The 27,865-nt window shown below is 45.6% G+C and overlaps 52 non-coding genes across 52 annotated transcripts; all 52 read left to right on the plus strand.

Annotated features, from left to right (window-relative positions):
- The first annotated feature begins 149 nt into the window (after positions 1 to 149).
- On the plus strand, positions 150 to 221 carry TRNAC-GCA (transfer RNA cysteine (anticodon GCA)). Its single transcript has one exon. It is a non-coding gene; the product is annotated as a tRNA-Cys (tRNA).
- A 446-nt stretch (positions 222 to 667) lies between these two features.
- Positions 668 to 739, plus strand: TRNAC-GCA (transfer RNA cysteine (anticodon GCA)). Its single transcript has one exon. It is a non-coding gene; the product is annotated as a tRNA-Cys (tRNA).
- Positions 740 to 797: 58 nt separating this feature from the next.
- On the plus strand, positions 798 to 869 carry TRNAC-GCA (transfer RNA cysteine (anticodon GCA)). Its single transcript has one exon. It is a non-coding gene; the product is annotated as a tRNA-Cys (tRNA).
- Positions 870 to 2,095: 1,226 nt separating this feature from the next.
- Positions 2,096 to 2,167, plus strand: TRNAY-GUA (transfer RNA tyrosine (anticodon GUA)). Its single transcript has one exon. It is a non-coding gene; the product is annotated as a tRNA-Tyr (tRNA).
- A 577-nt stretch (positions 2,168 to 2,744) lies between these two features.
- Positions 2,745 to 2,816, plus strand: TRNAC-GCA (transfer RNA cysteine (anticodon GCA)). The gene has a single exon. It is a non-coding gene; the product is annotated as a tRNA-Cys (tRNA).
- Positions 2,817 to 3,394: 578 nt separating this feature from the next.
- Positions 3,395 to 3,466, plus strand: TRNAC-GCA (transfer RNA cysteine (anticodon GCA)). The gene has a single exon. It is a non-coding gene; the product is annotated as a tRNA-Cys (tRNA).
- A 187-nt stretch (positions 3,467 to 3,653) lies between these two features.
- TRNAC-GCA (transfer RNA cysteine (anticodon GCA)) lies at positions 3,654 to 3,725 on the plus strand. Its single transcript has one exon. It is a non-coding gene; the product is annotated as a tRNA-Cys (tRNA).
- Positions 3,726 to 4,951: 1,226 nt separating this feature from the next.
- On the plus strand, positions 4,952 to 5,023 carry TRNAY-GUA (transfer RNA tyrosine (anticodon GUA)). The gene has a single exon. It is a non-coding gene; the product is annotated as a tRNA-Tyr (tRNA).
- Positions 5,024 to 6,250: 1,227 nt separating this feature from the next.
- TRNAC-GCA (transfer RNA cysteine (anticodon GCA)) lies at positions 6,251 to 6,322 on the plus strand. Its single transcript has one exon. It is a non-coding gene; the product is annotated as a tRNA-Cys (tRNA).
- Positions 6,323 to 6,509: 187 nt separating this feature from the next.
- On the plus strand, positions 6,510 to 6,581 carry TRNAC-GCA (transfer RNA cysteine (anticodon GCA)). The gene has a single exon. It is a non-coding gene; the product is annotated as a tRNA-Cys (tRNA).
- A 187-nt stretch (positions 6,582 to 6,768) lies between these two features.
- On the plus strand, positions 6,769 to 6,840 carry TRNAC-GCA (transfer RNA cysteine (anticodon GCA)). The gene has a single exon. It is a non-coding gene; the product is annotated as a tRNA-Cys (tRNA).
- A 446-nt stretch (positions 6,841 to 7,286) lies between these two features.
- TRNAC-GCA (transfer RNA cysteine (anticodon GCA)) lies at positions 7,287 to 7,358 on the plus strand. Its single transcript has one exon. It is a non-coding gene; the product is annotated as a tRNA-Cys (tRNA).
- Positions 7,359 to 7,416: 58 nt separating this feature from the next.
- Positions 7,417 to 7,488, plus strand: TRNAC-GCA (transfer RNA cysteine (anticodon GCA)). Its single transcript has one exon. It is a non-coding gene; the product is annotated as a tRNA-Cys (tRNA).
- Positions 7,489 to 8,454: 966 nt separating this feature from the next.
- TRNAC-GCA (transfer RNA cysteine (anticodon GCA)) lies at positions 8,455 to 8,526 on the plus strand. The gene has a single exon. It is a non-coding gene; the product is annotated as a tRNA-Cys (tRNA).
- Positions 8,527 to 8,584: 58 nt separating this feature from the next.
- Positions 8,585 to 8,656, plus strand: TRNAY-GUA (transfer RNA tyrosine (anticodon GUA)). Its single transcript has one exon. It is a non-coding gene; the product is annotated as a tRNA-Tyr (tRNA).
- Positions 8,657 to 8,974: 318 nt separating this feature from the next.
- On the plus strand, positions 8,975 to 9,046 carry TRNAC-GCA (transfer RNA cysteine (anticodon GCA)). Its single transcript has one exon. It is a non-coding gene; the product is annotated as a tRNA-Cys (tRNA).
- A 1,096-nt stretch (positions 9,047 to 10,142) lies between these two features.
- Positions 10,143 to 10,214, plus strand: TRNAY-GUA (transfer RNA tyrosine (anticodon GUA)). The gene has a single exon. It is a non-coding gene; the product is annotated as a tRNA-Tyr (tRNA).
- A 318-nt stretch (positions 10,215 to 10,532) lies between these two features.
- On the plus strand, positions 10,533 to 10,604 carry TRNAC-GCA (transfer RNA cysteine (anticodon GCA)). Its single transcript has one exon. It is a non-coding gene; the product is annotated as a tRNA-Cys (tRNA).
- A 58-nt stretch (positions 10,605 to 10,662) lies between these two features.
- Positions 10,663 to 10,734, plus strand: TRNAC-GCA (transfer RNA cysteine (anticodon GCA)). Its single transcript has one exon. It is a non-coding gene; the product is annotated as a tRNA-Cys (tRNA).
- Positions 10,735 to 10,922: 188 nt separating this feature from the next.
- Positions 10,923 to 10,994, plus strand: TRNAF-GAA (transfer RNA phenylalanine (anticodon GAA)). Its single transcript has one exon. It is a non-coding gene; the product is annotated as a tRNA-Phe (tRNA).
- A 58-nt stretch (positions 10,995 to 11,052) lies between these two features.
- TRNAC-GCA (transfer RNA cysteine (anticodon GCA)) lies at positions 11,053 to 11,124 on the plus strand. Its single transcript has one exon. It is a non-coding gene; the product is annotated as a tRNA-Cys (tRNA).
- A 447-nt stretch (positions 11,125 to 11,571) lies between these two features.
- TRNAC-GCA (transfer RNA cysteine (anticodon GCA)) lies at positions 11,572 to 11,643 on the plus strand. Its single transcript has one exon. It is a non-coding gene; the product is annotated as a tRNA-Cys (tRNA).
- A 578-nt stretch (positions 11,644 to 12,221) lies between these two features.
- Positions 12,222 to 12,293, plus strand: TRNAC-GCA (transfer RNA cysteine (anticodon GCA)). The gene has a single exon. It is a non-coding gene; the product is annotated as a tRNA-Cys (tRNA).
- Positions 12,294 to 12,611: 318 nt separating this feature from the next.
- Positions 12,612 to 12,683, plus strand: TRNAC-GCA (transfer RNA cysteine (anticodon GCA)). Its single transcript has one exon. It is a non-coding gene; the product is annotated as a tRNA-Cys (tRNA).
- A 577-nt stretch (positions 12,684 to 13,260) lies between these two features.
- On the plus strand, positions 13,261 to 13,332 carry TRNAC-GCA (transfer RNA cysteine (anticodon GCA)). Its single transcript has one exon. It is a non-coding gene; the product is annotated as a tRNA-Cys (tRNA).
- A 318-nt stretch (positions 13,333 to 13,650) lies between these two features.
- On the plus strand, positions 13,651 to 13,722 carry TRNAC-GCA (transfer RNA cysteine (anticodon GCA)). The gene has a single exon. It is a non-coding gene; the product is annotated as a tRNA-Cys (tRNA).
- Positions 13,723 to 13,910: 188 nt separating this feature from the next.
- On the plus strand, positions 13,911 to 13,982 carry TRNAC-GCA (transfer RNA cysteine (anticodon GCA)). Its single transcript has one exon. It is a non-coding gene; the product is annotated as a tRNA-Cys (tRNA).
- Positions 13,983 to 14,301: 319 nt separating this feature from the next.
- TRNAC-GCA (transfer RNA cysteine (anticodon GCA)) lies at positions 14,302 to 14,373 on the plus strand. Its single transcript has one exon. It is a non-coding gene; the product is annotated as a tRNA-Cys (tRNA).
- Positions 14,374 to 14,950: 577 nt separating this feature from the next.
- Positions 14,951 to 15,022, plus strand: TRNAC-GCA (transfer RNA cysteine (anticodon GCA)). Its single transcript has one exon. It is a non-coding gene; the product is annotated as a tRNA-Cys (tRNA).
- A 707-nt stretch (positions 15,023 to 15,729) lies between these two features.
- TRNAC-GCA (transfer RNA cysteine (anticodon GCA)) lies at positions 15,730 to 15,801 on the plus strand. The gene has a single exon. It is a non-coding gene; the product is annotated as a tRNA-Cys (tRNA).
- Positions 15,802 to 16,768: 967 nt separating this feature from the next.
- Positions 16,769 to 16,840, plus strand: TRNAC-GCA (transfer RNA cysteine (anticodon GCA)). The gene has a single exon. It is a non-coding gene; the product is annotated as a tRNA-Cys (tRNA).
- A 58-nt stretch (positions 16,841 to 16,898) lies between these two features.
- Positions 16,899 to 16,970, plus strand: TRNAC-GCA (transfer RNA cysteine (anticodon GCA)). The gene has a single exon. It is a non-coding gene; the product is annotated as a tRNA-Cys (tRNA).
- Positions 16,971 to 17,028: 58 nt separating this feature from the next.
- On the plus strand, positions 17,029 to 17,100 carry TRNAC-GCA (transfer RNA cysteine (anticodon GCA)). Its single transcript has one exon. It is a non-coding gene; the product is annotated as a tRNA-Cys (tRNA).
- Positions 17,101 to 17,158: 58 nt separating this feature from the next.
- Positions 17,159 to 17,230, plus strand: TRNAC-GCA (transfer RNA cysteine (anticodon GCA)). The gene has a single exon. It is a non-coding gene; the product is annotated as a tRNA-Cys (tRNA).
- Positions 17,231 to 17,938: 708 nt separating this feature from the next.
- TRNAC-GCA (transfer RNA cysteine (anticodon GCA)) lies at positions 17,939 to 18,010 on the plus strand. The gene has a single exon. It is a non-coding gene; the product is annotated as a tRNA-Cys (tRNA).
- Positions 18,011 to 18,977: 967 nt separating this feature from the next.
- Positions 18,978 to 19,049, plus strand: TRNAC-GCA (transfer RNA cysteine (anticodon GCA)). The gene has a single exon. It is a non-coding gene; the product is annotated as a tRNA-Cys (tRNA).
- A 188-nt stretch (positions 19,050 to 19,237) lies between these two features.
- TRNAC-GCA (transfer RNA cysteine (anticodon GCA)) lies at positions 19,238 to 19,309 on the plus strand. Its single transcript has one exon. It is a non-coding gene; the product is annotated as a tRNA-Cys (tRNA).
- Positions 19,310 to 19,367: 58 nt separating this feature from the next.
- TRNAC-GCA (transfer RNA cysteine (anticodon GCA)) lies at positions 19,368 to 19,439 on the plus strand. Its single transcript has one exon. It is a non-coding gene; the product is annotated as a tRNA-Cys (tRNA).
- Positions 19,440 to 20,147: 708 nt separating this feature from the next.
- TRNAC-GCA (transfer RNA cysteine (anticodon GCA)) lies at positions 20,148 to 20,219 on the plus strand. Its single transcript has one exon. It is a non-coding gene; the product is annotated as a tRNA-Cys (tRNA).
- A 1,488-nt stretch (positions 20,220 to 21,707) lies between these two features.
- Positions 21,708 to 21,779, plus strand: TRNAC-GCA (transfer RNA cysteine (anticodon GCA)). Its single transcript has one exon. It is a non-coding gene; the product is annotated as a tRNA-Cys (tRNA).
- Positions 21,780 to 21,837: 58 nt separating this feature from the next.
- Positions 21,838 to 21,909, plus strand: TRNAC-GCA (transfer RNA cysteine (anticodon GCA)). Its single transcript has one exon. It is a non-coding gene; the product is annotated as a tRNA-Cys (tRNA).
- A 58-nt stretch (positions 21,910 to 21,967) lies between these two features.
- TRNAC-GCA (transfer RNA cysteine (anticodon GCA)) lies at positions 21,968 to 22,039 on the plus strand. The gene has a single exon. It is a non-coding gene; the product is annotated as a tRNA-Cys (tRNA).
- Positions 22,040 to 22,097: 58 nt separating this feature from the next.
- On the plus strand, positions 22,098 to 22,169 carry TRNAC-GCA (transfer RNA cysteine (anticodon GCA)). The gene has a single exon. It is a non-coding gene; the product is annotated as a tRNA-Cys (tRNA).
- Positions 22,170 to 22,877: 708 nt separating this feature from the next.
- Positions 22,878 to 22,949, plus strand: TRNAC-GCA (transfer RNA cysteine (anticodon GCA)). Its single transcript has one exon. It is a non-coding gene; the product is annotated as a tRNA-Cys (tRNA).
- A 1,488-nt stretch (positions 22,950 to 24,437) lies between these two features.
- Positions 24,438 to 24,509, plus strand: TRNAC-GCA (transfer RNA cysteine (anticodon GCA)). The gene has a single exon. It is a non-coding gene; the product is annotated as a tRNA-Cys (tRNA).
- A 58-nt stretch (positions 24,510 to 24,567) lies between these two features.
- TRNAC-GCA (transfer RNA cysteine (anticodon GCA)) lies at positions 24,568 to 24,639 on the plus strand. Its single transcript has one exon. It is a non-coding gene; the product is annotated as a tRNA-Cys (tRNA).
- Positions 24,640 to 24,697: 58 nt separating this feature from the next.
- On the plus strand, positions 24,698 to 24,769 carry TRNAC-GCA (transfer RNA cysteine (anticodon GCA)). The gene has a single exon. It is a non-coding gene; the product is annotated as a tRNA-Cys (tRNA).
- Positions 24,770 to 24,827: 58 nt separating this feature from the next.
- Positions 24,828 to 24,899, plus strand: TRNAC-GCA (transfer RNA cysteine (anticodon GCA)). Its single transcript has one exon. It is a non-coding gene; the product is annotated as a tRNA-Cys (tRNA).
- A 2,267-nt stretch (positions 24,900 to 27,166) lies between these two features.
- Positions 27,167 to 27,238, plus strand: TRNAC-GCA (transfer RNA cysteine (anticodon GCA)). Its single transcript has one exon. It is a non-coding gene; the product is annotated as a tRNA-Cys (tRNA).
- A 58-nt stretch (positions 27,239 to 27,296) lies between these two features.
- TRNAC-GCA (transfer RNA cysteine (anticodon GCA)) lies at positions 27,297 to 27,368 on the plus strand. Its single transcript has one exon. It is a non-coding gene; the product is annotated as a tRNA-Cys (tRNA).
- Positions 27,369 to 27,426: 58 nt separating this feature from the next.
- On the plus strand, positions 27,427 to 27,498 carry TRNAC-GCA (transfer RNA cysteine (anticodon GCA)). The gene has a single exon. It is a non-coding gene; the product is annotated as a tRNA-Cys (tRNA).
- Positions 27,499 to 27,556: 58 nt separating this feature from the next.
- Positions 27,557 to 27,628, plus strand: TRNAC-GCA (transfer RNA cysteine (anticodon GCA)). Its single transcript has one exon. It is a non-coding gene; the product is annotated as a tRNA-Cys (tRNA).
- Positions 27,629 to 27,865: the final 237 nt, after the last annotated feature.

Raw genomic sequence — 27,865 nt, forward strand, 5'->3', positions numbered from 1 at the left:
GACATTACGGTTCTGAACAAGGGGAACTAGCTCAGTTGTACAGCATTCGACTGCAGATCGAGAGGTCCTTCTTTCAAACCCAAGTTCCCCCTGTAAAAGCACGGATCATTCCGTTTATTTTAGTTAAATCGACATTACGGCTATGAACAAGGGGAATAGCTCAGTGGTAGAGCATTCGACTGCAGATCGAGAGGTCCTTGGTTCAAACCCGAGTTCCCCCTGTAACAGCACGGATCATTTCGTTTATTTTAGTTAAATCGATATAACGGCCTTGAACAAGGGGGAATAGCTCAGTGGTAGAGCATTCGACTGCAGATCGAGAGGTCCTTCGTTCAAACGCGAGTTCCCCTGTAACTGCACGGATCATTCCGTTTAATTTAATTAAATCGACATTACGGCTCTGAACAAAAGGGAATAGCTCAGTGGTAGAGCATTCGACTGCAGATCGAGAGGTCCTTGGTTCAAACCGGAGTTCCCCCTGTAATAGCACGGATCATTCCGTTTATTTTAGTTAAACCGACATTACGGCCTTTTACAAGGGGGAATAGCTAAGTGGTAGAGCATTCGACTGCAGATAGAGAGGTCCTTGGTTCAAACCCAAGTTCCCCCTGTAACAGCACGGATCATTACGTTTATTTTAGTTAAATCGACATTGGGCCTTGAACAAGGGGGAATAGCTCAGTGGTAGAGCATTCGACTGCAGATCGAGAGGTCCTTGGTTCAAACCCGAGTTCCCCCTGTAATAGCACGGATCATTTCGTTTATTTTGGTTAAATCGACATTACGGTTCTGAAAAAGGGGGAATAGCTTAGTGGTAGAGCATTCGACTGCAGATCGAGAGGTCCTTGGTTCAAACCCGAGTTCCCCCTTTAACATCACGGGTCATTCCGTTTATTTTAGTTAAATCGACATTACGGTTCTGAACAAGAGGGACTAGCTCAGTTGTAGAGCATTCGACTGCAGATCGAGAGGTCCTTCTTTCAAACCCAAGTTCCCACTGTAAAAGCACGGATCATACCGTTTATTTTAGTTAAATCGACATTACGGCTATAAACAAGGGGGAATAGCTCAGTGGTATAGCATTCGACTGCAGATCGAGAGGTCCTTGGTTCAAACCCGAGTTCCCCCTGTAACAGCACGGATCATTCCGTTTATATTAGTTAAATCGACTTTGGGGCCTTGAACAAGGGGTAATAGCTCAGTGGTAGAGCAATCGACTGCAAATCGAGAGGTCCTTGGTTTAAACCCGAGTTCCCCCTGTAACAGCACGGATCATTTCGTTTATTTTGGTTAAATCGACATTACGGTTCTGAACAAGGGGGACTAGCTCAGTTGTACAGCATTCGACTGCAGATCGAGAGGTCCTTCTTTCAAACCCAAGTTCCCCCTGTAAAAGCACGGATCATTCCGTTTATTTTAGTTAAATCGACATTACGGCTATGAACAAGGGGAATAGCTCAGTGGTAGAGCATTCGACTGCAGATCGAGAGGTCCTTGCTTCAAACCCGAGTTCCCCCTGTAACAGCACGGATCATTTCGTTTATTTTAGTTAAATCGATATAACGGCCTTGAACAAGGGGGAATAGCTCAGTGGTAGAGCATTCGACTGCAGATCGAGAGGTCCTTCGTTCAAACGCGAGTTCCCCCGTAACTGCACGGATCATTCCGTTTATTTTAGTTAAATCGACATCACGGCTCTGAACAAAAGGGAATAGCTCAGTGGTAGAGCATTCGACTGCAGATCGAGAGGTCCTTGGTTCAAACCGGAGTTCCCCCTGCAATAGCACGGATCATTCCGTTTATTTTAGTTAAACCGACATTACGGCCTTTTACAAGGGGGAATAGCTAAGTGGTAGAACATTCGACTGCAGATGGAGAGGTGCTTGGTTCAAACCCAAGTTCCCCCTGTAACAGCACGGATCATTACGTTTATTTTAGTTAAATCGACATTGGAGCCTTTAACAAGGGGTAATAGCTCAGTGGTAGAGCATTCGACTGCAGATCGAGAGGTCCTTGGTTCAAACCCGAGTTCCCCCTGTAACAGCACGGATCATTTCGTTTATTTTGGTTAAATAGACATTACGGTTCTGAAAAAGGGGGAATAGCTCAGTGGTAGAGCATTCGACTGTAGATCGAGAGGTCCTTGGTTCAAACCCGAGTTCCCCCTTTAACATCACGGGTCATTCCGTTTATTTTAGTTAAATCGACATTACGGCTATGAACAAGGGGTAATAGCTCAGTTGTAGAGCATTCGACTGCAGATCGAGAGGTCCTTGGTTCAAACCCGAGTTCCCCCTGTAACAGCACGGATCATTTCGTTTATTTTGGTTAAATCGACATTACGGTTCTGAACAAGAGGGACTAGCTCAGTTGTAGAGCATTCGACTGCAGATCGAGAGGTCCTTCTTTCAAACCCAAGTTCCCACTGTAAAAGCTCGGATCATACCGTTTATTTTAGTTAAATCGACATTACGGCTATGAACAAGGGGGAATAGCTCAGTGGTAGAGCATTCGACTGCAGATCGAGAGGTCCTTGGTTCAAACCCGAGTTCGCCCTGTAACAGCACGGATCATTTCGTTTATTTTTGTTAAATCGACATTACGGTTCTGAACAAGGGGGAGTAGCTCAGTGGTAGAGCATTTACTGCAGATCGAGAGGTCCTTGGTTCAAACCCGAGTTCCCCCTGTAATAGCACGGATCATTTCGTTTATTTTGGTTAAATCGACATTACGGTTCTGAAAAAGGGGGAATAGCTTAGTGGTAGAGCATTCGACTGCAGATCGAGAGGTCCTTGGTTCAAACCCGAGTTCCCCCTTTAACATCACGGGTCATTCCGTTTATTTTAGTTAAATCGACATTACGGTTCTGAACAAGAGGGACTAGCTCAGTTGTAGAGCATTCGACTGCAGATCGAGAGGTCCTTCTTTCAAACCCAAGTTCCCACTGTAAAAGCACGGATCATACCGTTTATTTTAGTTAAATCGACATAACGGCTATAAACAAGGGGGAATAGCTCAGTGGTATAGCATTCGACTGCAGATCGAGAGGTCCTTGGTTCAAACCCGAGTTCCCCCTGTAACAGCACGGATCATTCCGTTTATATTAGTTAAATCGACTTTGGGGCCTTGAACAAGGGGTAATAGCTCAGTGGTAGAGCAATCGATTGCAAATCGAGAGGTCCTTGGTTTAAACCCGAGTTCCCCCTGTAACAGCACGGATCATTTCGTTTATTTTGGTTAAATCGACATTACGGTTCTGAACAAGGGGGACTAGCTCAGTTGTACAGCATTCGACTGCAGATCGAGAGGTCCTTCTTTCAAACCCAAGTTCCCACTGTAAAAGCTCGGATCATACCGTTTATTTTAGTTAAATCGACATTACGGCTATGAACAAGGGGGAATAGCTCAGTGGTAGAGCATTCGACTGCAGATCGAGAGGTCCTTGGTTCAAACCCGAGTTCCCCCTGTAACAGCACGGATCATTTCGTTTATTTTTGTTAAATCGACATTACGGTTCTGAACCAGGGGGAGTAGCTCAGTGGTAGAGCATTTACTGCAGATCGAGAGGTCCTTGGTTCAAACCCGAGTTCCCCCTGTAATAGCACGGATCATTTCGTTTATTTTGGTTAAATCGACATTACGGTTCTGAAAAAGGGGGAATAGCTTAGTGGTAGAGCATTCGACTGCAGATCGAGAGGTCCTTGGTTCAAACCCGAGTTCCCCCTTTAACATCACGGGTCATTCCGTTTATTTTAGTTAAATCGACATTACGGTTCTGAACAAGAGGGACTAGCTCAGTTGTAGAGCATTCGACTGCAGATCGAGAGGTCCTTCTTTCAAACCCAAGTTCCCACTGTAAAAGCACGGATCATACCGTTTATTTTAGTTAAATCGACATTACGGCTATAAACAAGGGGGAATAGCTCAGTGGTATAGCATTCGACTGCAGATCGAGAGGTCCTTGGTTCAAACCCGAGTTCCCCCTGTAACAGCACGGATCATTCCGTTTATATTAGTTAAATCGACTTTGGGGCCTTGAACAAGGGGTAATAGCTCAGTGGTAGAGCAATCGACTGCAAATCGAGAGGTCCTTGGTTTAAACCCGAGTTCCCCCTGTAACAGCACGGATCATTTCGTTTATTTTGGTTAAATCGACATTACGGTTCTGAACAAGGGGGACTAGCTCAGTTGTACAGCATTCGACTGCAGATCGAGAGGTCCTTCTTTCAAACCCAAGTTCCCCCTGTAAAAGCACGGATCATTCCGTTTATTTTAGTTAAATCGACATTACGGCTATGAACAAGGGGAATAGCTCAGTGGTAGAGCATTCGACTGCAGATCGAGAGGTCCTTGCTTCAAACCCGAGTTCCCCCTGTAACAGCACGGATCATTTCGTTTATTTTAGTTAAATCGATATAACGGCCTTGAACAAGGGGGAATAGCTCAGTGGTAGAGCATTCGACTGCAGATCGAGAGGTCCTTCGTTCAAACGCGAGTTCCCCCGTAACTGCACGGATCATTCCGTTTATTTTAGTTAAATCGACATCACGGCTCTGAACAAAAGGGAATAGCTCAGTGGTAGAGCATTCGACTGCAGATCGAGAGGTCCTTGGTTCAAACCGGAGTTCCCCCTGCAATAGCACGGATCATTCCGTTTATTTTAGTTAAACCGACATTACGGCCTTTTACAAGGGGGAATAGCTAAGTGGTAGAACATTCGACTGCAGATGGAGAGGTGCTTGGTTCAAACCCAAGTTCCCCCTGTAACAGCACGGATCATTACGTTTATTTTAGTTAAATCGACATTGGAGCCTTTAACAAGGGGTAATAGCTCAGTGGTAGAGCATTCGACTGCAGATCGAGAGGTCCTTGGTTCAAACCCGAGTTCCCCCTGTAACAGCACGGATCATTTCGTTTATTTTGGTTAAATAGACATTACGGTTCTGAAAAAGGGGGAATAGCTCAGTGGTAGAGCATTCGACTGTAGATCGAGAGGTCCTTGGTTCAAACCCGAGTTCCCCCTTTAACATCACGGGTCATTCCGTTTATTTTAGTTAAATCGACATTACGGCTATGAACAAGGGGTAATAGCTCAGTTGTAGAGCATTCGACTGCAGATCGAGAGGTCCTTGGTTCAAACCCGAGTTCCCCCTGTAACAGCACGGATCATTTCGTTTATTTTGGTTAAATCGACATTACGGTTCTGAACAAGAGGGACTAGCTCAGTTGTAGAGCATTCGACTGCAGATCGAGAGGTCCTTCTTTCAAACCCAAGTTCCCACTGTAAAAGCTCGGATCATACCGTTTATTTTAGTTAAATCGACATTACGGCTATGAACAAGGGGGAATAGCTCAGTGGTAGAGCATTCGACTGCAGATCGAGAGGTCCTTGGTTCAAACCCGAGTTCGCCCTGTAACAGCACGGATCATTTCGTTTATTTTTGTTAAATCGACATTACGGTTCTGAACAAGGGGGAGTAGCTCAGTGGTAGAGCATTTACTGCAGATCGAGAGGTCCTTGGTTCAAACCCGAGTTCCCCCTGTAATAGCACGGATCATTTCGTTTATTTTGGTTAAATGGACATTACGGTTCTGAAAAAGGGGGAATAGCTTAGTGGTAGAGCATTCGACTGCAGATCGAGAGGTCCTTGGTTCAAACGCGAGTTCCCCCTTTAACATCACGGGTCATTCCGTTTATTTTAGTTAAATCGACATTACGGTTCTGAACAAGAGGGACTAGCTCAGTTGTAGAGCATTCGACTGCAGATCGAGAGGTCCTTCTTTCAAACCCAAGTTCCCACTGTAAAAGCACGGATCATACCGTTTATTTTAGTTAAATCGACATAACGGCTATAAACAAGGGGGAATAGCTCAGTGGTATAGCATTCGACTGCAGATCGAGAGGTCCTTGGTTCAAACCCGAGTTCCCCCTGTAACAGCACGGATCATTCCGTTTATATTAGTTAAATCGACTTTGGGGCCTTGAACAAGGGGTAATAGCTCAGTGGTAGAGCAATCGATTGCAAATCGAGAGGTCCTTGGTTTAAACCCGAGTTCCCCCTGTAACAGCACGGATCATTTCGTTTATTTTGGTTAAATCGACATTACGGTTCTGAACAAGGGGGACTAGCTCAGTTGTACAGCATTCGACTGCAGATCGAGAGGTCCTTCTTTCAAACCCAAGTTCCCACTGTAAAAGCTCGGATCATACCGTTTATTTTAGTTAAATCGACATTACGGCTATGAACAAGGGGGAATAGCTCAGTGGTAGAGCATTCGACTGCAGATCGAGAGGTCCTTGGTTCAAACCCGAGTTCCCCCTGTAACAGCACGGATCATTTCGTTTATTTTTGTTAAATCGACATTACGGTTCTGAACAAGGGGGAGTAGCTCAGTGGTAGAGCATTTACTGCAGATCGAGAGGTCCTTGGTTCAAACCCGAGTTCCCCCTGTAATAGCACGGATCATTTCGTTTATTTTGGTTAAATCGACATTACGGTTCTGAAAAAGGGGGAATAGCTTAGTGGTAGAGCATTCGACTGCAGATCGAGAGGTCCTTGGTTCAAACCCGAGTTCCCCCTTTAACATCACGGGTCATTCCGTTTATTTTAGTTAAATCGACATTACGGTTCTGAACAAGAGGGACTAGCTCAGTTGTAGAGCATTCGACTGCAGATCGAGAGGTCCTTCTTTCAAACCCAAGTTCCCCCTGTAAAAGCACGGATCATTCCGTTTATTTTAGTTAAATCGACATTACGGCTATGAACAAGGGGAATGGCTCAGTGGTAGAGCATTCGACTGCAGATCGAGAGGTCCTTGGTTCAAACCCGAGTTCCCCCTGTAACAGCACGGATCATTTCGTTTTTTTTAGTTAAATCGATATAACGGCCTTGAACAAGGGGGAATAGCTCAGTGGTAGAGCATTCGACTGCAGATCGAGAGGTCCTTCGTTCAAACGCGAGTTCCCCTGTAACTGCACGGATCATTCCGTTTATTTTAGTTAAATCGACATTACGGCTCTGAACAAAAGGGAATAGCTCAGTGGTAGAGCATTCGACTGCAGATCGAGAGGTCCTTGGTTCAAACCGGAGTTCCCCCTGTAATAGCACGGATCATTCCGTTTATTTTAGTTAAACCGACATTACGGCCTTTTACAAGGGGGAATAGCTAAGTGGTAGAGCATTCGACTGCAGATAGAGAGGTCCTTGGTTCAAACCCAAGTTCCCCCTGTAACAGCACGGATCATTACGTTTATTTTAGTTAAATCGACATTGGGCCTTGAACAAGGGGGAATAGCTCAGTGGTAGAGCATTCGACTGCAGATCGAGAGGTCCTTGGTTCAAACCCGAGTTCCCCCTGTAATAGCACGGATCATTTCGTTTATTTTGGTTAAATCGACATTACGGTTCTGAAAAAGGGGGAATAGCTTAGTGGTAGAGCATTCGACTGCAGATCGAGAGGTCCTTGGTTCAAACCCGAGTTCCCCCTTTAACATCACGGGTCATTCCGTTTATTTTAGTTAAATCGACATTACGGTTCTGAACAAGAGGGACTAGCTCAGTTGTAGAGCATTCGACTGCAGATCGAGAGGTCCTTCTTTCAAACCCAAGTTCCCACTGTAAAAGCACGGATCATACCGTTTATTTTAGTTAAATCGACATTACGGCTATAAACAAGGGGGAATAGCTCAGTGGTATAGCATTCGACTGCAGATCGAGAGGTCCTTGGTTTAAACCCGAGTTCCCCCTGTAACAGCACGGATCATTTCGTTTATTTTGGTTAAATCGACATTACGGTTCTGAACAAGGGGGACTAGCTCAGTTGTACAGCATTCGACTGCAGATCGAGAGGTCCTTCTTTCAAACCCAAGTTCCCCCTGTAAAAGCACGGATCATTCCGTTTATTTTAGTTAAATCGACATTACGGCTATGAACAAGGCGAATAGCTCAGTGGTAGAGCATTCGACTGCAGATCGAGAGGTCCTTGCTTCAAACCCGAGTTCCCCCTGTAACAGCACGGATCATTTCGTTTATTTTAGTTAAATCGATATAACGGCCTTGAACAAGGGGGAATAGCTCAGTGGTAGAGCATTCGACTGCAGATCGAGAGGTCCTTCGTTCAAACGCGAGTTCCCCCGTAACTGCACGGATCATTCCGTTTATTTTAGTTAAATCGACATCACGGCTCTGAACAAAAGGGAATAGCTCAGTGGTAGAGCATTCGACTGCAGATCGAGAGGTCCTTGGTTCAAACCGGAGTTCCCCCTGCAATAGCACGGATCATTCCGTTTATTTTAGTTAAACCGACATTACGGCCTTTTACAAGGGGGAATAGCTAAGTGGTAGAACATTCGACTGCAGATCGAGAGGTGCTTGGTTCAAACCCAAGTTCCCCCTGTAACAGCACGGATCATTACGTTTATTTTAGTTAAATCGACATTGGAGCCTTTAACAAGGGGGAATAGCTCAGTGGTAGAGCATTCGACTGCAGATCGAGAGGTCCTTGGTTCAAACCCGAGTTCCCCCTGTAACAGCACGGATCATTTCGTTTATTTTGGTTAAATAGACATTACGGTTCTGAAAAAGGGGGAATAGCTCAGTGGTAGAGCATTCGACTGTAGATCGAGAGGTCCTTGGTTCAAACCCGAGTTCCCCCTTTAACATCACGGGTCATTCCGTTTATTTTAGTTAAATCGACATTACGGCTATGAACAAGGGGTAATAGCTCAGTTGTAGAGCATTCGACTGCAGATCGAGAGGTCCTTGGTTCAAACCCGAGTTCCCCCTGTAACAGCACGGATCATTTCGTTTATTTTGGTTAAATCGACATTACGGTTCTGAACAAGAGGGACTAGCTCAGTTGTAGAGCATTCGACTGCAGATCGAGAGGTCCTTCTTTCAAACCCAAGTTCCCACTGTAAAAGCTCGGATCATACCGTTTATTTTAGTTAAATCGACATTACGGCTATGAACAAGGGGGAATAGCTCAGTGGTAGAGCATTCGACTGCAGATCGAGAGGTCCTTGGTTCAAACCCGAGTTCCCCCTGTAACAGCACGGACCATTTCGTTTATTTTTGTTAAATCGACATTACGGTTCTGAACAAGGGGGAGTAGCTCAGTGGTAGAGCATTTACTGCAGATCGAGAGGTCCTTCGTTAAAAACCCGAATTCCCCCTGTAACAGCACGGATCATTCCGTTTATTTTAGTTAAATCGACTTTGGGGCCTTGAACAAGGGGTAATAGCTCAGTGGTAGAGCATTCGACTGCAGATCGAGAGGTCCTTGGTTTAAACCCGAGTTCCCCCTGTAATAGCACGGATCATTTCGTTTATTTTGGTTAAATCGACATTACGGTTCTAAACAAGGGGGACTAGCTCAGTTGTACAGCATTCGACTGCAGATCGAGAGGTCGTTCTTTCAAACCCAAGTTCCCCCTGTAAAAGCACGGATCATTCCGTTTATTTTAGTTAAATCGACATTACGGCTATGAACATGGGGAATAGCTCAGTGGTAGAGCATTCGACTGCAGATCGAGAGGTCCTTGGTTCAAACCCGAGTTCCCCCTGTAACAGCACGGATCATTTCGTTTATTTTAGTTAAATCGATATAACGGCCTTGAACAAGGGGGAATAGCTCAGTGGTAGAGCATTCGACTGCAGATCGAGAGGTCCTTCGTTCAAACGCGAGTTCCCCTGTAACTGCACGGATCATTCCGTTTATTTTAGTTAAATCGACATCACGGCTCTGAACAAAAGGGAATAGCTCAGTGGTAGAGCATTCGACTGCAGATCGAGAGGTCCTTGGTTCAAACCCAAATTCCCCCTGTAACAGCACGGATCATTACGTTTATTTTAGTTAAATCGACATTGGGGCCTTGAACAAGGGGGATTAGCTCAGTGGTAGAGCATTCGACTGCAGATCGAGAGGTCCTTGGTTCAAACCCGAGTTCCCCCTGTAACAGCACGGATCATTTCGTTTATTTTGGTTAAATCGACATTACGGTTCTGAAAAGGGGGGAATAGCTCAGTGGTAGAGCATTCGACTGCAGATCGAGAGGTCCTTGGTTCTAACCCGAGTTCCCCCTGTAACAGCACGGATCATTTCGTTTATTTTGGTTAAATAGACATTACGGTTCTGAAAAAGGGGGAATAGCTCAGTGGTAGAGCATTCGACTGTAGATCGAGAGGTCCTTGGTTCAAAACCGAGTTCCCCCTTTAACATCACGGGTCATTCCGTTTATTTTAGTTAAATCGACATTACGGCTATGAACAAGGGGTAATAGCTCAGTTGTAGAGCATTCGACTGCAGATCGAGAGGTCCTTGGTTCAAACCCGAGTTCCCCCTGTAACAGCACGGATCATTTCGTTTATTTTGGTTAAATCGACATTACGGTTCTGAACAAGAGGGACTAGCTCAGTTGTAGAGCATTCGACTGCAGATCGAGAGGTCCTTCTTTCAAACCCAAGTTCCCACTGTAAAAGCACGGATCATACCGTTTATTTTAGTTAAATCGACATTACGGCTATGAACAAGGGGGAATAGCTCAGTGGTAGAGCATTCGACTGCAGATCGAGAGGTCCTTGGTTCAAACCCGAGTTCCCCCTGTAACAGCACGGATCATTTCGTTTATTTTGGTTAAATCGACATTACGGTTCTGAAAAGGGGGGAATAGCTCAGTGGTAGAGCATTCGACTGCAGATCGAGAGGTCCTTGGTTCAAACCCAAGTTCCCCCTGTAACAGCACGGATCATTCCGTTTATTTTATTTAAATCGACATAACGGCCTTGAACAAGGTGGAATAGCTCAGTGGTAGAGCATTCGACTGCAGATCGAGAGGATCTTCGTTCAAACCCAAGTTCCCCTTGTAAAAGAACGGATCATTCCGTTTATTTTAGTTAAATCGACTTTGGGGCCTTGAACAAGGGGGAATAGCTCAGTGGTAGAGCATTCGACTGAAGATCGAGAGGTCCTTGGTTCAAACCCAAGTTCCCCCTCTAAAAGCACGGATCATTCCGTTTATTTTAGTTAAATCGACATTACGGCTATGAACAAGGGGGAATAGCTCAGTGGTAGAGCATTCGGCTGCAGATCGAGAGGTCCTTGGTTCAAACCCGAGTTCCCCCTGTAACAGCACGGATCATTTCGTTTATTTTTGTTAAATCGACATTACGGTTCTGAACAAGGGGGAATAGCTCAGTGGTAGAGCATTTACTGCAGATCGAGAGGTCCTTCGTTTAAAACCCGAATTCCCCCTGTAACAGCACGGATCATTCCGTTTATTTTAGTTAAATCGATATAACGGCCTTGAACAAGGGGGAATAGCTCAGTGGTAGAGCATTCGACTGCAGATCGAGAGGTCCTTCGTTCAAACGCGAGTTCCCCTGTAACTGCACGGATCATTCCGTTTATTTTAGTTAAATCGACATTACGGCTCTGAACAAAAGGGAATAGCTCAGTGGTAGAGCATTCGACTGCAGATCGAGAGGTCCTTGGTTCAAACCGGAGTTCCCCCTGTAATAGCACGGATCATTCCGTTTATTTTAGTTAAATCGACATTACGGCTATGAACAAGGGGGAATAGCTCAGTGGTAGAGCATTCGACTGCAGATCGAGAGGTCCTTGGTTCAAACCCGAGTTCCCCCTGTAACAGCACGGATCATTCCGTTTTTTTTAGTTAAATCGACTTTGGGGCCTTGAACAAGGGGTAATAGCTCAGTGGTAGAGCATTCGACTGCAGATCGAGAGGTCCTTGGTTTAAACCCGAGTTCCCCCTGTAACAGCACGGATCATTTCGTTTATTTTGGTTAAATCGACATTACGGTTCTGAACAAGGGGGAATAGCTCAGTGGTAGAGCATTTACTGCAGATCGAGAGGTCCTTCGTTAAAAACCCGAATTCCCCCTGTAACAGCACGGATCATTCCGTTTATTTTAGTTAAATCGACCTTGGGGCCTTGAACAAGGGGTAGTAGCTCAGTGGTAGAGCATTCGACTGCAGATCGAGAGGTCCTTGGTTCAAGCCCGAGTTCCCCCTGTAACAGCACGAATCATTTCGTTTATTTTAGTTAAATCGATATAACGGCCTGGAACAAGGGGGAATAGCTCGGTGGTAGAGCATTCGACTGCAGATCGAGAGGTCCTTGGTTCAAACCCAAGTTCCCCCTGTAACAGCACGGATCATTACGTTTATTTTAGTTAAATCGACATTGGGGCCTTGAACAAGGGGGAATAGCTCAGTGGTAGAGCATTCGACTGCAGATCGAGAGGTCCTTGGTTCAAACCCGAGTTCCCCCTGTAACAGCACGGATCATTTCGTTTATTTTGGTTAAATCGACATTACGGTTCTGGAAAAGGGGGAAAAGCTCAGTGGTAGAGCATTCGACTGCAGATCGAGAGGTCCTTGGTTCAAGCCCAAGTTCCCCCTGTAACAGCACGGATCATTCCGTTTATTTTAGTTAAATCGACCTAACGGCCTTAAACAAGGGGGAATAGCTCAGTGGTAGAGCATTCGACTGCAGATCGAGAGGTCCTTCGTTCAAACCCAAGTTCCCCTTGTAAAAGAACGGATCATTCCGTTTATTTTAGTTAAATCGACTTTGGGGCCTTGAACAAGGGGGAATAGCTCAGTGGTAGAGCATTCGACTGCAGATCGAGAGGTCCTTGGTTCAAACCCAAGTTCCCCCTGTAACAGCACGGATCATTCCGTTTATTTTAGTTAAATCGACATAACGGCCTTAAACAAGGGGGAATAGCTCAGTGGTAGAGCATTCGACTGCAGATCGAGAGGTCCATCGTTCAAACGCGAGTTCTACTGTAACTGCACGGATCATTCCGTTTATTTTAGTTAAATCGACATTTCGGCTCTTAACAAAAGAGAATAGCTCAGTGGTAGAGCATTCGACTGCAGATCGAGAGGTCCTTGGTTCAAACCGGAGTTCCCCCTGTAATAGCACGGATCATTCCGTTTATTTTAGTTAAACCGACATTACGGCCTTTTACAAGGGGGAATAGCTAAGTGGTAGAGCATTCGACTGCAGATCGAGAGGTCCTTCGTTCAAACCCAAGTTCCTCTTGTAAAAGAACGGATCATTCCGTTTATTTTAGTTAAATCGACTTTGGGGCCTTGAACAAGGGGGAATAGCTCAGTGGTAGAGCATTCGACTGCAGATCGAGAGGTCCTTGGTTCAAACCTATGTTCCCCCTGTAAAAGCACGGATCATTCCGTTTATTTTAGTTAAATCGACATTACGGCTATGAACAAGGGGGAATAGCTCAGTGGTAGAGCATTCGACTGCAGATCGAAAGGTCCTTGGTTCAAACCCGAGTTCCCCCTGTAACAGCACGGATAATTCCGTTTATTTTAGTTAAATCGACTTTGGGGCCTTGAACAAGGGGTATTAGCTCAGTGATAGAGCATTCGACTGCAGATCGAGAGGTCCTTGGTTTAAACCCGAGTTCCCCCTGCAACAGCACGGATCATTTCGATTATTTTGGTTAAATCGACATTACGGTTCTGAACAAGGGGGAATAGCTCAGTGGTAGAGCATTTACTGCAGATCGAGAGGTCCTTCGTTAAAAACCCGAATTCCCCCTGTAACAGCACGGATCATTCCGTTTATTTTAGTTAAATCGACATAACGGCCTTAAACAAGGGGGAATAGCTCAGTGGTAGAGCATTCGACTGCAGATCGAGAGGTCCTTGGTTCAAGCCCGAGTTCCCCCTGTAACAGCACGAATCATTTCGTTTATTTTAGTTAAATCGATATAACGGCCTGGAACAAGGGGGAATAGCTCGGTGGTAGAGCATTCGACTGCAGATCGAGAGGTCCTTGGTTCAAACCCAAGTTCCCCCTGTAACAGCACGGATCATTACGTTTATTTTAGTTAAATCGACATTGGGGCCTTGAACAAGGGGGAATAGCTCAGTGGTAGAGCATTCGACTGCAGATCGAGAGGTCCTTGGTTCAAACCCGAGTTCCCCCTGTAACAGCACGGATCATTTCGTTTATTTTGGTTAAATCGACATTACGGTTCTGGAAAAGGGGGAAAAGCTCAGTGGTAGAGCATTCGACTGCAGATCGAGAGGTCCTTGGTTCAAGCCCAAGTTCCCCCCTGTAACAGCACGGATCATTCCGTTTATTTTAGTTAAATCGACCTAACGGCCTTAAACAAGGGGGAATAGCTCAGTGGTAGAGCATTCGACTGCAGATCGAGAGGTCCTTCGTTCAAACCCAAGTTCCCCTTGTAAAAGAACGGATCATTCCGTTTATTTTAGTTAAATCGACTTTGGGGCCTTGAACAAGGGGGAATAGCTCAGTGGTAGAGCATTCGACTGCAGATCGAGAGGTCCTTGGTTCAAACCCAAGTTCCCCCTGTAACAGCACGGATCATTCCGTTTATTTTAGTTAAATCGACATAACGGCCTTAAACAAGGGGGAATAGCTCAGTGGTAGAGCATTCGACTGCAGATCGAGAGGTCCTTCGTTCAAACGCGAGTTCTACTGTAACTGCACGGATCATTCCGTTTATTTTAGTTAAATCGACATTTCGGCTCTTAACAAAAGAGAATAGCTCAGTGGTAGAGCATTCGACTGCAGATCGAGAGGTCCTTGGTTCAAACCGGAGTTCCCCCTGTAATAGCACGGATCATTCCGTTTATTTTAGTTAAACCGACATTACGGCCTTTTACAAGGGGGAATAGCTAAGTGGTAGAGCATTCGACTGCAGATCGAGAGGTCCTTCGTTCAAACCCAAGTTCCTCTTGTAAAAGAACGGATCATTCCGTTTATTTTAGTTAAATCGACTTTGGGGCCTTGAACAAGGGGGAATAGCTCAGTGGTAGAGCATTCGACTGCAGATCGAGAGGTCCTTGGTTCAAACCTATGTTCCCCCTGTAAAAGCACGGATCATTCCGTTTATTTTAGTTAAATCGACATTACGGCTATGAACAAGGGGGAATAGCTCAGTGGTAGAGCATTCGACTGCAGATCGAAAGGTCCTTGGTTCAAACCCGAGTTCCCCCTGTAACAGCACGGGTCATTCCGTTTATTTTAGTTAAATCGACTTTGGGGCCTTGAACAAGGGGTATTAGCTCAGTGATAGAGCATTCGACTGCAGATCGAGAGGTCCTTGGTTTAAACCCGAGTTCCCCCTGCAACAGCACGGATCATTTCGATTATTTTGGTTAAATCGACATTACGGTTCTGAACAAGGGGGAATAGCTCAGTGGTAGAGCATTTACTGCAGATCGAGAGGTCCTTCGTTAAAAACCCGAATTCCCCCTGTAACAGCACGGATCATTCCGTTTATTTTAGTTAAATCGACATAACGGCCTTAAACAAGGGGGAATAGCTCAGTGGTAGAGCATTCGACTGCAGATCGAGAGGTCCTTCGTTCAAACGCGAGTTCTACTGTAACTGCACGGATCATTCCGTTTATTTTAGTTAAATCGACATTTCGGCTCTTAACAAAAGAGAATAGCTCAGTGGTAGAGCATTCGACTGCAGATCGAGAGGTCCTTCGTTCAAACCCAAGTTCCTCTTGTAAAAGAACGGATCATTCCGTTTATTTTAGTTAAATCGACTTTGGGGCCTTGAACAAGGGGGAATAGCTCAGTGGTAGAGCATTCGACTGCAGATCGAGAGGTCCTTGGTTCAAACCTATGTTCCCCCTGTAAAAGCACGGATCATTCCGTTTATTTTAGTTAAATCGACATTACGGCTATGAACAAGGGGGAATAGCTCAGTGGTAGAGCATTCGACTGCAGATCGAAAGGTCCTTGGTTCAAACCCGAGTTCCCCCTGTAACAGCACGGATCATTCCGTTTATTTTAGTTAAATCGACTTTGGGGCCTTGAACAAGGGGTATTAGCTCAGTGATAGAGCATTCGACTGCAGATCGAGAGGTCCTTGGTTTAAACCCGAGTTCCCCCTGCAACAGCACGGATCATTTCGATTATTTTGGTTAAATCGACATTACGGTTCTGAACAAGGGGGAATAGCTCAGTGGTAGAGCATTTACTGCAGATCGAGAGGTCCTTCGTTAAAAACCCGAATTCCCCCTGTAACAGCACGGATCATTCCGTTTATTTTAGTTAAATCGACATAACGGCCTTAAACAAGGGGGAATAGCTCAGTGGTAGAGCATTCGACTGCAGATCGAGAGGTCCTTCGTTCAAACGCGAGTTCTACTGTAACTGCACGGATCATTCCGTTTATTTTAGTTAAATCGACATTTCTGCTCTTAACAAAAGGGAATAGCTCAGTGGTAGAGCATTCGACTGCAGATCGAGAGGTCCTTGGTTCAAACCGGAGTTCCCCCTGTAATAGCACGGATCATTCCGTTTATTTTAGTTAAACCGACATTACGGCCTTTTACAAGGGGGAATAGCTAAGTGGTAGAGCATTCGACTGCAGATCGAGTGGTCCTTGGTTCAAACCCAAGTTCCCCCTGTAACAGCACGGATCATTTCGTTTATTTTGGTTAAATCGACATTACGGTTCTGAAAAAGGGGGAAAAGCTCAGTGGTAGAGCATTCGACTGCAGATCGAGAGGTCCTTGGTTCAAACCCAAGTTCCCCCTGTAACAGCACGGATCATTCCGTTTATTTTAGTTAAATCGACATAACGGCCTTAATCAAGGGGGAATAGCTCAGTGGTAGAGCATTCGACTGCAGATCGAGAGGTCCTTCGTTCAAACCCAAGTTCCCCTTGTAAAAGAACGGATCATTCCGTTTATTTTAGTTAAATCGACTTTGGGGCCTTGAACAAGGGGGAATAGCTCAGTGGTAGAGCATTCGACTGCAGATCGAGAGGTCCTTGGTTTAAACCCGAGTTCCCCCTGCAACAGCACGGATCATTTCGTTTATTTTAGTTAAATCGACATTACGGCTATGAACAAGGGGGAATAGCTCAGTGGTAGAGCATTCGACTGCAGATCGAGAGGTCCTTGGTTCAAACCCGAGTTCCCCCTGTAACAGCACGGATCATTACGTTTATTTTAGTTAAATCGACATTGGGGCCTTGAACAAGGGGGAATAGCTCAGTGGTAGAGCATTCGACTGCAGATCGAGAGGTCCTTGGTTCAAACCCAAGTTCCCCCTGTAACAGCACGGATCATTACGTTAATTTTAGTTAAATCGACATTGGGGCCATGAACAAGGGGGAATAGCTCAGTGGTAGAGCATTCGACTGCAGATCGAGAGGTCCTTGGTTCAAACCCGAGTTCCCCCTGTAACAGCACGGATCATTTCGTTTATTTTGGTTAAATCGACATTACGGTTCTGAAAAAGGGGGAAAAGCTCAGTGGTAGAGCATTCGACTGCAGATCGAGAGGTCCTTGGTTCAAACCCAAGTTCCCCCTGTAACAGCACGGATCATTCCGTTTATTTTAGTTAAATCGACATAACGGCCTTAAACAAGGGGGAATAGCTCAGTGGTAGAGCATTCGACTGCAGATCGAGAGGTCCTTCGTTCAAACCCAAGTTCCCCTTGTAAAAGAACGGATCATTCCGTTTATTTTAGTTAAATCGACTTTGGGGCCTTGAACAAGGGGGAATAGCTCAGTGGTAGAGCATTCGACTGCAGATCGAGAGGTCCTTGGTTCAAACCTATGTTCCCCCTGTAAAAGCACGGATCATTCCGTTTATTTTAGTTAAATCGACATTACGGTTCTGAACAAGGGGGAATAGCTCAGTGGTAGAGCATTTACTGCAGATCGAGAGGTCCTTCGTTAAAAACCCGAATTCCCCCTGTAACAGCACGGATCATTCCGTTTATTTTAGTTAAATCGACCTTGGGGCCTTGAACAAGGGGGAATAGCTAAGTGGTAGAGCATTCGACTGCAGATCGAGAGGTCCTTGGTTCAAACCCAAATTCCCCCTGTAACAGCACGGATCATTACGTTTATTTTAGTTAAATCGACATTGGGGCCTTGAACAAGGGGGAATGGCTCAGTGGTAGAGCATTTGACTGCAGATCGAGAGGTCCTTGGTTCAAACCCGAGTTCCCCCTGTAACAGCACGGATCATTTAGTTTATTTTGGTTAAATCGACATTACGGTTCTGAAAAAGGGGGAAAAGCTCAGTGGTAGAGCATTCGACTGCAGATCGAGAGGTCCTTGGTTTAAACCCGAGTTCCCCCTGCAACAGCACGGATCATTTCGATTATTTTGGTTAAATCGACATTACGGTTCTGAACAAGGGGGAATAGCTCAGTGGTAGAGCATTTACTGCAGATCGAGAGGTCCTTCGTTAAAAACCCGAATTCCCCCTGTAACAGCACGGATCATTCCGTTTATTTTAGTTAAATCGACATAACGGCCTTAAACAAGGGGGAATAGCTCAGTGGTAGAGCATTCGACTGCAGATCGAGAGGTCCTTCGTTCAAACGCGAGTTCTACTGTAACTGCACGGATCATTCCGTTTATTTTAGTTAAATCGACATTTCTGCTCTTAACAAAAGGGAATAGCTCAGTGGTAGAGCATTCGACTGCAGATCGAGAGGTCCTTGGTTCAAACCGGAGTTCCCCCTGTAATAGCACGGATCATTCCGTTTATTTTAGTTAAACCGACATTACGGCCTTTTACAAGGGGGAATAGCTAAGTGGTAGAGCATTCGACTGCAGATCGAGTGGTCCTTGGTTCAAACCCAAGTTCCCCCTGTAACAGCACGGATCATTTCGTTTATTTTGGTTAAATCGACATTACGGTTCTGAAAAAGGGGGAAAAGCTCAGTGGTAGAGCATTCGACTGCAGATCGAGAGGTCCTTGGTTCAAACCCAAGTTCCCCCTGTAACAGCACGGATCATTCCGTTTATTTTAGTTAAATCGACATAACGGCCTTAATCAAGGGGGAATAGCTCAGTGGTAGAGCATTCGACTGCAGATCGAGAGGTCCTTCGTTCAAACCCAAGTTCCCCTTGTAAAAGAACGGATCATTCCGTTTATTTTAGTTAAATCGACTTTGGGGCCTTGAACAAGGGGGAATAGCTCAGTGGTAGAGCATTCGACTGCAGATCGAGAGGTCCTTGGTTTAAACCCGAGTTCCCCCTGCAACAGCACGGATCATTTCGTTTATTTTAGTTAAATCGACATTACGGCTATGAACAAGGGGGAATAGCTCAGTGGTAGAGCATTCGACTGCAGATCGAGAGGTCGTTGGTTCAAACCCGAGTTCCCCCTGTAACAGCACGGATCATTACGTTTATTTTAGTTAAATCGACATTGGGGCCTTGAACAAGGGGGAATAGCTCAGTGGTAGAGCATTCGACTGCAGATCGAGAGGTCCTTGGTTCAAACCCAAGTTCCCCCTGTAACAGCACGGATCATTACGTTAATTTTAGTTAAATCGACATTGGGGCCATGAACAAGGGGGAATAGCTCAGTGGTAGAGCATTCGACTGCAGATCGAGAGGTCCTTGGTTCAAACCCGAGTTCCCCCTGTAACAGCACGGATCATTTCGTTTATTTTGGTTAAATCGACATTACGGATCTGAAAAAGGGGGAAAAGCTCAGTGGTAGAGCATTGGACTGCAGATCGAGAGGTCCTTGGTTCAAACCCAAGTTCCCCCTGTAACAGCACGGATCATTCCGTTTATTTTAGTTAAATCGACATAACGGCCTTAAACAAGGGGGAATAGCTCAGTGGTAGAGCATTCGACTGCAGATCGAGAGGTCCTTCGTTCAAACCCAAGTTCCCCTTGTAAAAGAACGGATCATTCCGTTTATTTTAGTTAAATCGACTTAGGGGCCTTGAACAAGGGGGAATAGCTCAGTGGTAGAGCATTCGACTGCAGATCGAGAGGTCCTTGGTTCAAACCTATGTTCCCCCTGTAAAAGCACGGATCATTCCGTTTATTTTAGTTAAATCGACATTACGGTTCTGAACAAGGGGGAATAGCTCAGTGGTAGAGCATTTACTGCAGATCGAGAGGTCCTTCGTTAAAAACCCGAATTCCCCCTGTAACAGCACGGATCATTCCGTTTATTTTAGTTAAATCGACCTTGGGGCCTTGAACAAGGGGGAATAGCTAAGTGGTAGAGCATTCGACTGCAGATCGAGAGGTCCTTGGTTCAAACCCAAATTCCCCCTGTAACAGCACGGATCATTACGTTTATTTTAGTTAAATCGACATTGGGGCCTTGAACAAGGGGGAATGGCTCAGTGGTAGAGCATTTGACTGCAGATCGAGAGGTCCTTGGTTCAAACCCGAGTTCCCCCTGTAACAGCACGGATCATTTAGTTTATTTTGGTTAAATCGACATTACGGTTCTGAAAAAGGGGGAAAAGCTCAGTGGTAGAGCATTCGACTGCAGATCGAGAGGTCCTTGGTTCAAACCCAAGTTCCCCCTGTAACAGCACGGATCATTCTGTTTATTTTAGTTAAATCGACATAACGGCCTTAAACAAGGGGGAATAGCTCAGTGGTAGAGCATTCGACTGCAGATCGAGAGGTCCATCGTTCAAACCCAAATTCCCCTTGTAAAAGAACGGATCATTCCGTTTATTTTAGTTAAATCGACTTTGGGGCCTTGAACAAGGGGGAATAGCTCAGTGGTAGAGCATTCGACTGCAGATCGAGAGGTCCTTGGTTCAAACCGGAGTTCCCCCTGTAATAGCACGGATCATTCCGTTTATTTTAGTTAAACCGACATTACGGCCTTTTACAAGGGGGAATAGCTAAGTGGTAGAGCATTCGACTGCAGATCGAGAGGTCCTTGGTTCAAACCCAAGTTCCCCCTGTAACAGCACGGATCATTACGTTTATTTTAGTTAAATCGACATTGGGGCCTTGAACAAGGGGGATTAGCTCAGTGGTAGAGCATTCGACTGCAGATCGAGAGGTCCTTGGTTCAAACCCGAGTTCCCCCTGTAACAGCACGGATCATTTCGTTTATTTTGGTTAAATCGACATTACGGTTCTGAAAAAGGGGGAAAAACTCAGTGGTAGAGCATTCGACTGCAGATCGAGAGGTCCTTGGTTCAAACCCGAGTTCCCCCTGTAACAGCACAGATCATTTCGTTTATTTTGGTTAAATCGACATTACGGTTCTGAAAAAGGGGGAAAAGCTCAGTGGTAGAGCATTCGACTGCAGATCGAGAGGTCCTTGGTTCAAACCCAAGTTCCCCCTGTAACAGCACGGATCATTCCGTTTATTTTAGTTAAATCGACATAACGGCCTTAAACAAGGGGGAATAGCTCAGTGGTAGAGCATTCGACTGCAGATCGAGAGGTCCTTCGTTCAAACCCAAGTTCCCCTTGTAAAAGAACGGATCATTCCGTTTATTTTAGTTAAACCGACATTACGGCCTTTTACAAGGGGGAATAGCTAAGTGGTAGAGCATTCGACTGCAGATCGAGTGGTCCTTGGTTCAAACCCAAGTTGCCCCTGTAACAGCACGGATCATTTCGTTTATTTTGGTTAAATCGACATTACGGTTCTGAAAAAGGGGGAAAAGCTCAGTGGTAGAGCATTCGACTGCAGATCGAGAGGTCCTTGGTTCAAACCCAAGTTCCCCCTGTAACAGCACGGATCATTCCGTTTATTTTAGTTAAATCGACATAACGGCCTTAATCAAGGGGGAATAGCTCAGTGGTAGAGCATTCGACTGCAGATCGAGAGGTCCTTCGTTCAAACCCAAGTTCCCCTTGTAAAAGAACGGATCATTCCGTTTATTTTAGTTAAATCGACTTTGGGGCCTTGAACAAGGGGGAATAGCTCAGTGGTAGAGCATTCGACTGCAGATCGAGAGGTCCTTGGTTTAAACCCGAGTTCCCCCTGCAACAGCACGGATCATTTCGTTTATTTTAGTTAAATCGACATTACGGCTATGAACAAGGGGGAATAGCTCAGTGGTAGAGCATTCGACTGCAGATCGAGAGGTCCTTGGTTCAAACCCGAGTTCCCCCTGTAACAGCACGGATCATTACGTTTATTTTAGTTAAATCGACATTGGGGCCTTGAACAAGGGGGAATAGCTCAGTGGTAGAGCATTCGACTGCAGATCGAGAGGTCCTTGGTTCAAACCCAAGTTCCCCCTGTAACAGCACGGATCATTACGTTAATTTTAGTTAAATCGACATTGGGGCCATGAACAAGGGGGAATAGCTCAGTGGTAGAGCATTCGACTGCAGATCGAGAGGTCCTTGGTTCAAACCCGAGTTCCCCCTGTAACAGCACGGATCATTTCGTTTATTTTGGTTAAATCGACATTACGGTTCTGAAAAAGGGGGAAAAGCTCAGTGGTAGAGCATTCGACTGCAGATCGAGAGGTCCTTGGTTCAAACCCAAGTTCCCCCTGTAACAGCACGGATCATTCCGTTTATTTTAGTTAAATCGACATATCGGCCTTAAACAAGGGGGAATAGCTCAGTGGTAGAGCATTCGACTGCAGATCGAGAGGTCCTTCGTTCAAACCCAAGTTCCCCTTGTAAAAGAACGGATCATTCCGTTTATTTTAGTTAAATCGACTTTGGGGCCTTGAACAAGGGGGAATAGCTCAGTGGTAGAGCATTCGACTGCAGATCGAGAGGTCCTTGGTTCAAACCTATGTTCCCCCTGTAAAAGCACGGATCATTCCGTTTATTTTAGTTAAATCGACATTACGGTTCTGAACAAGGGGGAATAGCTCAGTGGTAGAGCATTTACTGCAGATCGAGAGGTCCTTCGTTAAAAACCCGAATTCCCCCTGTAACAGCACGGATCATTCCGTTTATTTTAGTTAAATCGACCTTGGGGCCTTGAACAAGGGGGAATAGCTAAGTGGTAGAGCATTCGACTGCAGATCGAGAGGTCCTTGGTTCAAACCCAAATTCCCCCTGTAACAGCACGGATCATTACGTTTATTTTAGTTAAATCGACATTGGGGCCTTGAACAAGGGGGAATGGCTCAGTGGTAGAGCATTTGACTGCAGATCGAGAGGTCCTTGGTTCAAACCCGAGTTCCCCCTGTAACAGCACGGATCATTTAGTTTATTTTGGTTAAATCGACATTACGGTTCTGAAAAAGGGGGAAAAGCTCAGTGGTAGAGCATTCGACTGCAGATCGAGAGGTCCTTGGTTCAAACCCAAGTTCCCCCTGTAACAGCACGGATCATTCTGTTTATTTTAGTTAAATCGACATAACGGCCTTAAACAAGGGGGAATAGCTCAGTGGTAGAGCATTCGACTGCAGATCGAGAGGTCCATCGTTCAAACCCAAATTCCCCTTGTAAAAGAACGGATCATTCCGTTTATTTTAGTTAAATCGACTTTGGGGCCTTGAACAAGGGGGAATAGCTCAGTGGTAGAGCATTCGACTGCAGATCGAGAGGTCCTTGGTTCAAACCGGAGTTCCCCCTGTAATAGCACGGATCATTCCGTTTATTTTAGTTAAACCGACATTACGGCCTTTTACAAGGGGGAATAGCTAAGTGGTAGAGCATTCGACTGCAGATCGAGAGGTCCTTGGTTCAAACCCAAGTTCCCCCTGTAACAGCACGGATCATTACGTTTATTTTAGTTAAATCGACATTGGGGCCTTGAACAAGGGGGATTAGCTCAGTGGTAGAGCATTCGACTGCAGATCGAGAGGTCCTTGGTTCAAACCCGAGTTCCCCCTGTAACAGCACGGATCATTTCGTTTATTTTGGTTAAATCGACATTACGGTTCTGAAAAAGGGGGAAAAACTCAGTGGTAGAGCATTCGACTGCAGATCGAGAGGTCCTTGGTTCAAACCCGAGTTCCCCCTGTAACAGCACAGATCATTTCGTTTATTTTGGTTAAATCGACATTACGGTTCTGAAAAAGGGGGAAAAGCTCAGTGGTAGAGCATTCGACTGCAGATCGAGAGGTCCTTGGTTCAAACCCAAGTTCCCCCTGTAACAGCACGGATCATTCCGTTTATTTTAGTTAAATCGACATAACGGCCTTAAACAAGGGGGAATAGCTCAGTGGTAGAGCATTCGACTGCAGATCGAGAGGTCCTTCGTTCAAACCCAAGTTCCCCTTGTAAAAGAACGGATCATTCCGTTTATTTTAGTTAAACCGACATTACGGCCTTTTACAAGGGGGAATAGCTAAGTGGTAGAGCATTCGACTGCAGATCGAGTGGTCCTTGGTTCAAACCCAAGTTCCCCCTGTAACAGCACGGATCATTTCGTTTATTTTGGTTAAATCGACATTACGGTTCTGAAAAAGGGGGAAAAGCTCAGTGGTAGAGCATTCGACTGCAGATCGAGAGGTCCTTGGTTCAAACCCAAGTTCCCCCTGTAACAGCACGGATCATTCCGTTTATTTTAGTTAAATCGACATAACGGCCTTAATCAAGGGGGAATAGCTCAGTGGTAGAGCATTCGACTGCAGATCGAGAGGTCCTTCGTTCAAACCCAAGTTCCCCTTGTAAAAGAACGGATCATTCCGTTTATTTTAGTTAAATCGACTTTGGGGCCTTGAACAAGGGGGAATAGCTCAGTGGTAGAGCATTCGACTGCAGATCGAGAGGTCCTTGGTTTAAACCCGAGTTCCCCCTGCAACAGCACGGATCATTTCGTTTATTTTAGTTAAATCGACATTACGGCTATGAACAAGGGGGAATAGCTCAGTGGTAGAGCATTCGACTGCAGATCGAGAGGTCCTTGGTTCAAACCCGAGTTCCCCCTGTAACAGCACGGATCATTACGTTTATTTTAGTTCAATCGACATTGGGGCCTTGAACAAGGGGGAATAGCTCAGTGGTAGAGCATTCGACTGCAGATCGAGAGGTCCTTGGTTCAAACCCAAGTTCCCCCTGTAACAGCACGGATCATTACGTTAATTTTAGTTAAATCGACATTGGGGCCATGAACAAGGGGGAATAGCTCAGTGGTAGAGCATTCGACTGCAGATCGAGAGGTCCTTGGTTCAAACCCGAGTTCCCCCTGTAACAGCACGGATCATTTCGTTTATTTTGGTTAAATCGACATTACGGTTCTGAAAAAGGGGGAAAAGCTCAGTGGTAGAGCATTCGACTGCAGATCGAGAGGTCCTTGGTTCAAACCCAAGTTCCCCCTGTAACAGCACGGATCATTCCGTTTATTTTAGTTAAATCGACATAACGGCCTTAAACAAGGGGGAATAGCTCAGTGGTAGAGCATTCGACTGCAGATCGAGAGGTCCTTCGTTCAAACCCAAGTTCCCCTTGTAAAAGAACGGATCATTCCGTTTATTTTAGTTAAATCGACTTTGGGGCCTTGAACAAGGGGGAATAGCTCAGTGGTAGAGCATTCGACTGCAGATCGAGAGGTCCTTGGTTCAAACCTATGTTCCCCCTGTAAAAGCACGGATCATTCCGTTTATTTTAGTTAAATCGACATTACGGTTCTGAACAAGGGGGAATAGCTCAGTGGTAGAGCATTTACTGCAGATCGAGAGGTCCTTCGTTAAAAACCCGAATTCCCCCTGTAACAGCACGGATCATTCCGTTTATTTTAGTTAAATCGACCTTGGGGCCTTGAACAAGGGGGAATAGCTAAGTGGTAGAGCATTCGACTGCAGATCGAGAGGTCCTTGGTTCAAACCCAAATTCCCCCTGTAACAGCACGGATCATTACGTTTATTTTAGTTAAATCGACATTGGGGCCTTGAACAAGGGGGAATGGCTCAGTGGTAGAGCATTCGACTGCAGATCGAGAGGTCCTTGGTTCAAACCGGAGTTCCCCCTGTAATAGCACGGATCATTCCGTTTATTTTAGTTAAACCGACATTACGGCCTTTTACAAGGGGGAATAGCTAAGTGGTAGAGCATTCGACTGCAGATCGAGAGGTCCTTGGTTCAAACCCAAGTTCCCCCTGTAACAGCACGGATCATTACGTTTATTTTAGTTAAATCGACATTGGGGCCTTGAACAAGGGGGATTAGCTCAGTGGTAGAGCATTCGACTGCAGATCGAGAGGTCCTTGGTTCAAACCCGAGTTCCCCCTGTAACAGCACGGATCATTTCGATTATTTTGGTTAAATCGACATTACGGTTCTGAAAAAGGGGGAAAAGCTCAGTGGTAGAGCATTCGACTGCAGATCGAGAGGTCCTTGGTTCAAACCCGAGTTCCCCCTGTAACAGCACAGATCATTTCGTTTATTTTGGTTAAATCGACATTACGGTTCTGAAAAAGGGGGAAAAGCTCAGTGGTAGAGCATTCGACTGCAGATCGAGAGGTCCTTGGTTCAAACCCAAGTTCCCCCTGTAACAGCACGGATCATTCCGTTTATTTTAGTTAAATCGACATAACGGCCTTAAACAAGGGGGAATAGCTCAGTGGTAGAGCATTCGACTGCAGATCGAGAGGTCCTTCGTTCAAACGCGAGTTCTACTGTAACTGCACGGATCATTCCGTTTATTTTAGTTAAATCGACATTTCTGCTCTTAACAAAAGGGAATAGCTCAGTGGTAGAGCATTCGACTGCAGATCGAGAGGTCCTTGGTTCAAACCGGAGTTCCCCCTGTAATAGCACGGATCATTCCGTTTATTTTAGTTAAACCGACATTACGGCCGTTTACAAGGGGGAATAGCTAAGTGGTAGAGCATTCGACTGCAGATCGAGTGGTCCTTGGTTCAAACCCAAGTTCCCCCTGTAACAGCACGGATCATTTCGTTTATTTTGGTTAAATCGACATTACGGTTCTGAAAAAGGGGGAAAAGCTCAGTGGTAGAGCATTCGACTGCAGATCGAGAGGTCCTTGGTTCAAACCCAAGTTCCCCCTGTAACAGCACGGATCATTCCGTTTATTTTAGTTAAATCGACATAACGGCCTTAATCAAGGGGGAATAGCTCAGTGGTAGAGCATTCGACTGCAGATCGAGAGGTCCTTCGTTCAAACCCAAGTTCCCCTTGTAAAAGAACGGATCATTCCGTTTATTTTAGTTAAATCGACTTTGGGGCCTTGAACAAGGGGGAATAGCTCAGTGGTAGAGCATTCGACTGCAGATCGAGAGGTTCTTGGTTCAAACCTATGTTCCCCCTGTAACAGCACGGATCATTCCGTTTATTTTAGTTAAATCGACTTTGGGGCCTTGAACAAGGGGTAATAGCTCAGTGGTAGAGCATTCGACTGCAGATCGAGAGGTCCTTGGTTTAAACCCGAGTTCCCCCTGCAACAGCACGGATCATTTCGTTTATTTTAGTTAAATCGACATTACGGCTATGAACAAGGGGGAATAGCTCAGTGGTAGAGCATTCGACTGCAGATCGAGAGGTCCTTGGTTCAAACCCGAGTTCCCCCTGTAACAGCACGGATCATTACGTTTATTTTAGTTAAATCGACATTGGGGCCTTGAACAAGGGGGAATAGCTCAGTGGTAGAGCATTCGACTGCAGATCGAGAGGTCCTTGGTTCAAACCCGAGTTCCCCCTGTAACAGCACGGATCATTACGTTTATTTTAGTTAAATCGACATTGGGGCCTTGAACAAGGGGGAATAGCTCAGTGGTAGAGCATTCGACTGCAGATCGAGAGGTCCTTGGTTCAAACCCAAGTTCCCCCTGTAACAGCACGGATCATTACGTTTATTTTAGTTAAATCGACATTGGGGCCATGAACAAGGGGGAATAGCTCAGTGGTAGAGCATTCGACTGCAGATCGAGAGGTCCTTGGTTCAAACCCGAGTTCCCCCTGTAACAGCACGGATCATTTCGTTTATTTTGGTTAAATCGACATTACGGTTCTGAAAAAGGGGGAAAAGCTCAGTGGTAGAGCATTCAACTGCAGATCGAGAGGTCCTTGGTTCAAACCCAAGTTCCCCCTGTAACAGCACGGATCATTCCGTTTATTTTAGTTAAATCGACATAACGGCCTTAAACAAGGGGGAATAGCTCAGTGGTAGAGCATTCGACTGCAGATCGAGAGGTCCT

Source organism: Phalangium opilio, unplaced genomic scaffold (genome assembly GCF_054372755.1).
Source record: "Phalangium opilio isolate 3A_F unplaced genomic scaffold, DU_Popi_V2 ptg000230l_1, whole genome shotgun sequence".
Taxonomy (NCBI): Eukaryota; Metazoa; Arthropoda; class Arachnida; order Opiliones; family Phalangiidae; genus Phalangium; species Phalangium opilio.